This window comes from Chaetodon trifascialis, chromosome 16 (genome assembly GCF_039877785.1).
Source record: "Chaetodon trifascialis isolate fChaTrf1 chromosome 16, fChaTrf1.hap1, whole genome shotgun sequence".
NCBI lineage: Eukaryota > Metazoa > Chordata > Actinopteri > Chaetodontiformes > Chaetodontidae > Chaetodon > Chaetodon trifascialis.
Window position 1 is genome coordinate 10,618,523 of NC_092071.1, and position 10,331 is coordinate 10,628,853.

At 43.7% G+C, this 10,331-nt stretch overlaps 1 protein-coding gene across 1 annotated transcript in view; it reads left to right on the forward strand.

Moving 5' to 3' along the window:
- Positions 1-6,393: 6,393 nt before the first annotated feature.
- Positions 6,394-10,331, forward strand: part of caln2 (calneuron 2) — a 26,782-nt gene continuing 22,844 nt past the window's right edge. Inside the window, exon 1 of the mRNA XM_070983577.1 lies at positions 6,394-7,285. The gene's annotated coding sequence lies outside the window, so the exon portion shown is untranslated. The remainder of the gene's footprint in view (positions 7,286-10,331) is intronic.

Consider the following 10,331-nt stretch of genomic DNA (forward strand, 5'->3'; position numbering starts at 1 on the left):
ATCCATCACCATCTATTTTTATTTCTCAGGTGGAAAAAGCCTCTGAAATAGCATTTAGACCATCATGTCGCACTAAAACTTCCCTAGGAAGCCATTAAAAATTAAATTGTCCCAGGGTTTAACAGCTCCTATTGAATGTTAGGGGAAAGTTTGGGATAAATTGAGCTTTTAATTTACCAAAACATTAGCAGATAATTAAATGAGGAAATTGAATCTGCAAAGAACATAAAGGGAGGATCTTTGGATCAGCCGTGTCCACAGTGAGCAACGCTGACTGACAAGTAGCAGAATGACATACTGGAATACAGTGTGTGTGTGTGTGCGCGCGTGCGCATGTATACACCATGTATTCCTTATGTTGTGGGGACACAAATCTGTTTACATGGTCACATTAAATTTACGGTTAGGCAAGCAGTGGTTTTGGTTATGGTCAGGCTAACTCTCCAGGAAATGAATGCTAGTCTATGTAATGTCCCCATAAATTATGTATACACGACTCTGTGTGTGTGTGTGTGTGTGTGTGTGTGTGTGTGTGTGTGTGTGTGTGTGTGTGTGTGTGTGTGTGTGTGTGTGTGTGTGTGTGTGTGTGGTGTTTGTGTGCACGTGTATTCCTGAGTGTATCCATCTATTTAAGGGAGATGATGACTCACCCAGTAATCTCCAAATGGAAGCAGTGCTACATTTTGAGGATACATCCTGCAGGTGCATGCAGGTCACCATCATCACCGCAGTGCACAGCTAACTCGTTAGCACTTCTACCAGTTTCTCACTCTGCCAGTTACTACACCGCAGTTGGCAGTAATTCCTAATTTTATGGTCTGTGGACAGCAGGGGTGACAAACTATGTTAAAGTTACCATGGCTAATGTCATTACAGGCTGTCAAATGCTCTTTACTTCAGTTATTTAGCTGACAGCTTATAAACAGTGAGCAGGTGAAGCTTCATTGGCTTTCTCAAATGCTCTCTCTGTATCATAGTTGCATACTATGACCTAACTCAGACATTTTTTTCATTTTGCAAAAACAGCGCACTCCTACTGGGAAAAAAAAATGCTTAGATCAAATATACATAGTAATGGGATCATGCAATTTCAAATTGCTCAGTTTAGAGTGTGGCGTTGATGGAGACCATTTCCCCACAATTCAATCTGCAAGTGAAATGGAGGAGGAAAAGTGAGAGGGGAAAAGTGCGATGGATCTGCCAAAATATGAAGTTTGGACAAGTTACTTCTGTTAAAAACTGCACCGTCTTATAAAGTCACACTTTATTCATCAAAGTTGTATCTCGTAATATAATCCTCAACCTCACATCACACATTTAGTCCCTCCATCCTTATTCTTATCTTCTTTTTACTGTTATTATCAAATGGTTTTATTTTCCATCTTTTTTCCCCATTATTTTTCTATCCCTGTTTTTATGCTCATTCTATGTCTCCTTTCTGTGAAGCCCTTGGAGCATTTAAGTTCTTTGTTGTAAAGATAAGGTAAGATAAGATAAGACTTTCCTATTGATCCCATGCGGGGGGAAATTTACTTGTTACGGACGGCGTGTGAAGAAATCACTTTGAGCTGCTTTTCTTGTATGAAAGATTCTTTACAACTAATGATTATTATAATCTTTATTATTATTACTGTCAGGCTGTTTTATGTAAGGCATACAAACAGAACTAAAACATTCAATATTAATAGATTTACCTACAAAATGTCCCATTTTTATAGTATGAACTTCAATGTCTCATGATGTTCTTTATCTTTGTCTGCAAACAGCTGGCCTCTCTCTCTCTCTCTCTCTCTCTCTCTCTCTCTCTCTCTCTCTCTCTCTCTCTCTCTCTCTCTCTCTCTCTCTCTCTCTCTCTCTCTCTCCTCTCTCCCCCCGCCTCTCTCTCATGTCATGTCCTGTGTCTGCACACAACCTTTCCTCCAAAGGTCTGGATGTTAAATCCAGCCAGTGTTGTATTATTCATATGGCGTTGCAGACATAACCTTCCCGCATCGAACTTAAGGTTTTACCCTCAGCTCTTGAGGATACTGTATATGTTCCAGGACATGTATTCATTTCTGTGTGAGAGACAACAGTGAGTTTCTTTATAAGACCACAGGATGCCCAGCCTTACTGTTTACATGACCTTTGAAATGAATTGAAATGTTGTGATTGAATTATATATGTATGTCTGGTCCACTTGCAGGATTCACCTGTCTCAAAGATTTTTCTTGATCGCTGTTTCTTGCTCACCTGCACATTTACGTATTCATGTAAATGCACTACATCACACTTATCAGCTGATTGTTTTAAAATCTCCTGCTGTTCACAATCCTGGTGACATACCATGCACACATACACCTGCTTAGGGATTTTAAATGTAATTTTCCATGATGCCTACGGTGCAAAACTCTGGCTGACAGGATCCAGTTTTTTTCCCCACGGAAGGTCATCGTTGCTGCAGGACTTGGAATAAGCATGGCAGAGATGTGGAGTGGAATGGATGATGACAATATCTAAATGCTAATGAAAATGAGGTTGGATCTGGAGAGATGTTGAATGTATTATACAGCAGGATTGTGATCTGAAACCATAATCTGCTTTCTCATGTTTCTGCGGCAGCCAGGTTTTCCACCTCATGAGGGAGCAAGAAACAGGATCAAGGCACGGCTCCTTCTCCAGCTGCAACTTCAGAGAGTGGACAGCATTTATATAAGAAGCATTTGAAGCACCACAGACATCCGTACCGTTGAGGAGCGCGTCTTCTGCGGCTGTAGGCTGCAGTGTAAAGTTAAGTCATCTCCAATTTCAGTTTTATCATCACAAGGCTCAATTCACACCACAAACTTTGCTGCCCTTCTAGATAATCCTGCCATTTTGATAAATACACCACTCTGAAAGAGGCTATTAAAACAGCACGTTATCGTCACCTTTCACTCTATGGAGGAAATAAATTACCATATCTGAAGATGGACTTTGAAATGCTAATGTTCTTGTTCAGAAGACTGCTGTAGCACAACCTCAATAGAGACTCTTCCAGTCCATAAATTCACTCTGGCCCTTTCCACTTTCTGATCTGTTGCTGCTTCGTTTAATTATTGATTGAATTTGACTTTATTTGAGCCTTCGGGTGTCCTGGTGGCCATCAGATATCATAACCGCTCCAAGACTCAAATTTGACCTTTTATCACATGTCACCCCCTTATATTTATTGGCTCTCTCTGCTGTCAGTAATCTAATTAAAAAAATCTGGAGTGTTCAGCCTGTCACGTCAGGCTATGTTTTAGTCATGCTCTCATTAATGTAATGATTAAAACCCAGGAGGCAGGATAAAAGCATATCTCTATTAGTGAGCAATAAACGGTCTGACAGAGTAAACACAGAGTAACACTACAGCAAAAAATAGGGCAGCTGCTTGTGATTGCCAACAGGACCTCCTGTACTGATCTATCATGAGGTCAGAGTCCATATTAAGTGTGTCCCTCTGGCTCTACTCGATGGTTCAGACCTCGTCTTACGACTCCTCTTTTAAATTTGCGAAGCCTGAGGTTTTTGCCAATCGTCAATTCTCTCAGGTCACTTGGCAGAATCCAGCTGTGAATGTAAAATCCATGTTACACTCAGGGTTAAGTGTATTAGTCAGTCAGTCAGCAGGGAGCTGCAACACTGTGAATCAGGACGCTGAAAATAAGTCAGGTTCTTTGACTCAGTGGTGAGGTTCCTTTGAATCAGTGAAGGAAACACAAACAGGAGCTGCTGACATTTTGTTATTATGTGATAGTGATTTTTCTTCTTGTGAATGAATTGCAAATGTTGCAGCGTATGACCAACCCACCCCATCTCTTAAAAAATAGGCAATGAATACAATTTCTGAATGCCTGAGAAGCTGTGCTCAAGTCACCATAAGCTTTAGATCATCGCCTGGCCAGATACTCGACACAGCCGTGTCCATTTAGAGCAGCAGGTGGAATCAGATAACATGGCCATTAGAGAACAAGTTGATTAAACTTTAGAGTTTTCAACTGTAACCATCCATTATTCACCATTTTATTTTCTATAATCAGTGATGTGAAAATAGGGACGAAACAGTAGTTAAAAAAAAGTCAAAATCTACCCTTCAAAGCTACTGATGGGAGACAAAATAAAGGCCCAAGTCACTGAATGGTTTGAGTATAAAAATGATGTCAATCATAAGCTGTAGCCTTCACAGTCACCACATATCAGCCCAGCTGAACACCTCTGAGAGACTTTGGTCCGATGTGTTAAACAGCCTGTTCCATCATCAAAGCACCAGCTGAGAGAAAATCTTTTCAAAGTCATCCGTCCAGCAGAGTTAAGAGACTTGAATCTGTGACAAGGAGCAGTGAAGCTGGTTTCAAGGCTTGTGGTGTGATTGATTTAGATCCACCTTTTTCATTTAGGTATGGCTGCAGCAAAATGCTTATTTTAATTATTGATTAATCTGCCAGTTATATTCTCAATTAATCGCTTAATCATTTGATCTATAAAACATCAGAAACAGTGAAAGAAGGTGAGGTCATCATACATTTTGTTGTGTCTAAAATCACCAAATAGAAAGAAAATACAGTAAATTCTCATATATCAGAAGTTGTGACCAAATAATTTCTGGCATTTGTGCTTGAGAAATTGCCTAAATTAATAATAATGAATTTTGATTGACTGATCAATTAAGCAGTTTATTAAAGTAATCACTGCACCTGACCTGGGGGGAGCATTAAAGCATCGTTACAACAGTGAATACAAACAAGATAAATATACTCACATTCCAGAAAAGAAGATGACTTTTTACATTTTAAGACATATAACTTAATGAGCTGGACCTTGAGCTTTGAGTGCTTTTATTGATTGTGACATGTTGGTTTGTCGGTAGAATGATGTCACATCAGGGACCATAATTTAAAGTGGCCTCCTTGATTTTTTCCTAATTGTGTTTGATTTAATTTCCTCCGTCTGATACTGTCAATTAAACTGAAGGGAAAAAAACAAAGCCACTTTATGTTGGTTTTTCCTTTGATTTGTTACCCAGCTGTGCACGTTCAGCACACAAATGGACGGGAGATTTGGGAAATTAAAAAATCATAAAGTGCTCATAAAAGTGTTATTTTGGGGTTGAGTATTTTAATATCGTTATGATATAAAAGCTTATCAATCCAGTGTGTTTGTAGATGTATCAAACCACATTCATGGTTTTCATTACAGCATTACAGGAGATCTATGAAAAGGGCCAATGGACTGCTGTTGTCTGTTTTCTCTCTCAAGACAGCCCTCGTGTCTTTTGACAATCTCAAATCTAACTGAACCTGGCAGAGATCACAGCCATGCAGGCTGGACTGTTTGTGAAGGCTGACGCTGAGGAGGCGCATCACTTCACCTTCACGTGTCCTGCCTCTGATGAAGAAAGCCCTTCAGCACCATGGACAGCGCCAAATAAATAGATGATAATCTGCACTGCAGACAAGCACATGTCGAGGAAATTTCCACCTCTTTTAAGTCTCCGTGTGAGATTTAAAAGGTGAATTCGGTAACTTTGCGTCTCAGATTTGACCTGGTTTTCCCATGAACCTCTCCGATCTGCTCAGAAACGCAGTGAGGCTCGGTAGATATACCCACAGTGCTGTCACAGCTTTCATGACTCACTTATGTTGTATTTACTTTTCAGTGATGCCTCAACTCCCAGTGACAAAACAGCAGTCTTGTGGCCCGTCGCACTGTTAAACCCCTGAGGCGCGTAATGTATTAACCCAGTGCAATCAGCGGGAGGGTTAAATAAGCTGCTGTAACCACGTTTAATTATAAGCGTCAGAGACACGGTTTCCAACCTCAAGGCTAAAACTGCGCTTGAGCTGCTGGTGGGGGGAAAACAGAAACTTCGCATCGTCTATTATATAATTAGTATAGAGGATGTAAACGGGATGGCGGTGGGGTGTTCTGAGGCACCGAGTGGAAAACACAAACAGTCTGATCTGGTCCACGAAGAAGAAGAAGAAGAAGAAGAAGAAGAAGAAGAAGAAGAAGAAGAAGAAGAAGAAGAAGAAGAAGAAGATTTAGGATGGGTGGTGGGGAGGAAGAGGGGGGATTAGACACTGCATCATTTAAGTACTGCGGCTGATGTCATTTCCTAAGCACCATAATTGGTCATCAATGACTCTTAAAGCTGTGAAGAATGGCTAAATGAAATCACACACACACACACACACACACACACACACACACACACACACACACACACACACACACACACACGTCCCCAGGGGAGAGGTTGTAGCTTCACTGATCCATTGAAACCTTAATTGCTCGGACCTCTCTCTCTCTCTCTCTCTCTCTCTCTCTCTCTCTCTCTCTCTCTCTCTCTCACTCACACACACACACACACACACACACACACACACACACACACACACACACACACACACACACACACACACACACCTGCGAAGAGAGCAGCTCGCTCTGAGCGCCACGGCGTCGCATATTCCCCTCTCACCTATACACAGTCGCACCTCTGCTGCCGTGGACCCCATGTGGCCCCTCCCTTACCGGACTGGACCGATAAATAGGTTAACTCTGTCACCAGGAGTAGCCGAGATAAATGCACCGGGAGCGTCGGGAGATCCCTTCCCACCCCTCCGCTGTTTGACCGATCTGCGCTCAAAGGCATCACCCTCTCCTCTCCGCCGTGTTGATTCGACAGAGTAGATTGAATTTGAAACCGTGATTTAAAAAAAAAAAAATTTAATTTTTTTTTTTTAACAAGAGGCGACCGGCAGCAGCAACAGCAGCAGCAGCAGCAGCAGCAGCACCGGTTCTTAGACCCAGACCCGTGGGCGGCTGGGTGGCGTCCGTCTGGGCGAGCTGATAGGACGAAGATTTGGCACTCTACCTACCCAATTGCTTCATCCCAATTTTCAAGATATGGCGATGAGAAGTGAGATGTAGGAAACGGATGGGAGGCCATTCATGTGGGTCTGGGCTTCATCTAAAACGGACAAAATCTCCCAGCACCGCCACCATCCTCCTCCTCACCTAACCAGTTGATTTTTTTCAAATAACTATCTAAAAAGTGCGGAACACATGAGGCACTGGTGAATCCCCGAGGCAGATCCCACACGCAGACTGAATGAGTCCATCTTTGGCTGTCGGACGGACTCCTCAAGAGCACAGGACGGATGCAAACAGACTAAACACATTTTGGCAATTCAAAACACCCTCAGCATCTCCGCCAACGGTGTTCTAACCGAGCTGGGGGAATCTCACACAACGGGGGGACCAGTCGTTTCACAGGCAGGTAGGCTATACCCCGACTCTTAATTAGTGTGTCACCTCTGGGTTGTTAAAGGTGATAAAGGTGATTACCGCCACCGACCGCCCATGCGTCGGTCCCGCTGATGGCCGCAGAGCCGCGCGGGCGACTGCACCTGTTGTAATCTGTGGAAATGTGCGGAGCGTGCCCGAGCGTGAGCGTGTGCGCGTGTGTGAAAGGACCTCTGTGTGTGTGTGTGTTGACAGTCTAGATGAGCTGTGCTGTTTTAATGGCTGACAACCTGACGACAGAATGATGTCTGTGTCTATTTGCATTCCCTGTCCGACTATTTCAACTGCTCCCGAAAATCTCTTTCCAGCTGTTTGTGAGCGTCGCGCGCGTCGGTGCGCGCTGCGTGGGTTTGATCGGTGTGATTAGGTGATTATAGGTCCATCAGACACGCGCTATAAGTGTAATTGCAGAATGAGCGTCTCGACACGCTGCGGGATGTAAAGCACTCCATCACACGCACTATACACCATGTTTGTGGCTTTGTCAGCCGCGCTCCTGTTCACTCAGCTGTAGCAGCTCACATTTGGGTTCTGATGAATGGGGAATGGCTGCAGTCTAAAACCCAACTGTATACATTCTCATTGCCAGATGCTCTAAAACTCCAAAGCCATGAAGCATGATGGCCAAATCTGACACCTGCCCTGTAAACATTCATCATGATACCCCGGAGGAGACCCTCCTGTGGATGGTAACGGATGGAGGGTGTTACAGTACGTGCGTGGTATTGGGCGGTGTGGGTGCGAGCATATTTGGCGGGTAGCGCGCATGTTTTTTTTTTTCTTTTAATTCTCAGACACCCCATTCTCGGTGCAGTGAGGGTGACATGTAGCAGCAGCTTTGAGCATCAGTGGGTGTGAGTCCAGCTGCGCTCCCTCCGCTGCAGATGCGCGCAGTGTGGCAGACCTTCATGGGTGTCCAATTCTTTTTCCCGTCGCGTGGGACGCTTTTAGCATCCAACAACATCGTTTCAGACCATCTGAGAGAAGATCGAGGGCTCGCGCCTCAACATCAAGCACCAGAGCTACTCCATTAGCGCCGCAGCTGGTTTTGGGGTCAGATAGAGCGTGTTGGATGACCCATGCTGACCTCCTCCAGAGGCGGCTAAAGGCGGCTAAGGGCGACAAGATGGGCAGCTCACCCCGCGCCTCTGTTGAGGAAATGTTTTTAGAGTTCAGCCTTGATGGGAAAGAGAGAGACAGCAGAGATCACAGCTGTGTGGAGGCTGCCTATCTTTGCCCAAGGTGACTTCAGGAGGATGCTGACAATGTGACATTGAGCAGGGACAGAAAAGCAAGTTAACTGTATTCCATCAGTCATTTTTTTGATTATTATTGGTTTAGCTGTAAATCTAATAAGAAGCCATTCTGTTATTGCTTGCTTGCTGAGGTAACATGGGCCCTTTTTTGATGCCTGAAATTGATCTCCTGTCCATTTTGTGTGGCTTTGTGGTCTATCTGATAAATCGCAGAGTTCCTTTATCCAACAGTGCTGGTGCCTCAGCTCATCAGCATTGTCTCTCATTAGTTTGGCAGGCGACAGGGCCCTTATCTCCAAAACTGGAGAAGCTGGAGAGCGAACTGACGTTTTAGTGGCTTGAAGTAAAAAGAGAATCATTTGTTGATTTATCTTGAAGTCCGCCTGGCCAGCGAACACATCTAGCGCACATCAGAGAATCCCTGGATGGAGTTAAATCACACAGTTTTCCATGTGTTGACGGTTAATTGGTAGCTGCAGTAGCAACCTGTTTCCTCTGATCTGGCAGATTTTAGGCTTGATTCTGTTAATGCTGATGTCTTGTCAGGGCTGCTTGCTTGTAGTGGCGGCTTTGTGCATGTGCTGTTTGGAAAAAATACTGTTGTCACCCCTCAGCTCTTTTCTGCCGTTCTGCTAATGCATCTCTCTACATGGGGATCGAGGGAGGTGAGGAAAAAAAACATGATTCTCCTTTCTCCCCATTCCCAGATTTTGGTTCAATCTCGGTTGCTCCTTTCCCTTCATCTCAGCCTCCACCCTTCCGTCTCAGCTTAAATTCGTTCTGATCACCACGCTGCAGACTTGAAACTTGGCTCCCTGGGGCGCAGGTGACCCCACAGTTCAAACGCTGTCAGTCAGTCCGCTTTGATTTGCTCCTTTCATCCCTTCCACCCACCCTGTCTCACCTGTCTGCCTGTCTGTCTGTCTGTCTATCTCTCTATCTGTCTGCCACTCCTCTTCCTGCACTCCTCTGCCAGGCGATGAGACTTATCAGATGGAGGTTTTCTGCTAAAGCTTGTCCTTGTCAGCTTTCATGTCCGTCTCTGTGACAACAGTCTGTGTTTTCACAAGTAGAAAAACCACAATCCAAAAATATATGGGAGAAAAATAGGGAGTGAGCGAGAGAGAGGGAAAAAAAAGAGAAAGACTCAGCGTGTGACTGAGTTTGATGTATGTGTATGTGCGTCTGCTGGTTTTTGCCATGACTGAGTAGGTGTTTCTGTCAGGGGAACAATTGTGAGAGCAGATGGACTGTTAAAATACATTCTCATATTAATTTCATATCATATGTCTTATTAATTTGTCCACTGATTAAATAATTGCTGGGTCTTGTTGAAATTGAACACTTAAAGAACTGAAAGAATTTATTTATTAAGCAGCCATTAAATGTTCATCATTTTGAATCGTGACTCTTTTTTATTTTAGCGATCCTTGCTTTAGTCATATCTTCCATAACAACACATCCCTGATACATTTTGAAGAACTGTGTATCATGACGGAAATATAAATCATTCTCGTCTACTCAACTGTCCCCACCACTGCAGTAATGGTACCCACGGTTCTCAGCATCTGCAGGTACATGCATGAACTTGTCATACAGACATGCATGCAATAAGGCACTCATTGGAATTTCAACATGCAGATGGATTCAGTAATTTATCTGCAGTCGCACACCCGTGTGCACACTTCAACATACATCCATAAATCTGTTGAATCTGCACATGCATGCCAACATACAAATGTAGCACTGCAGAAAGCAATGTGC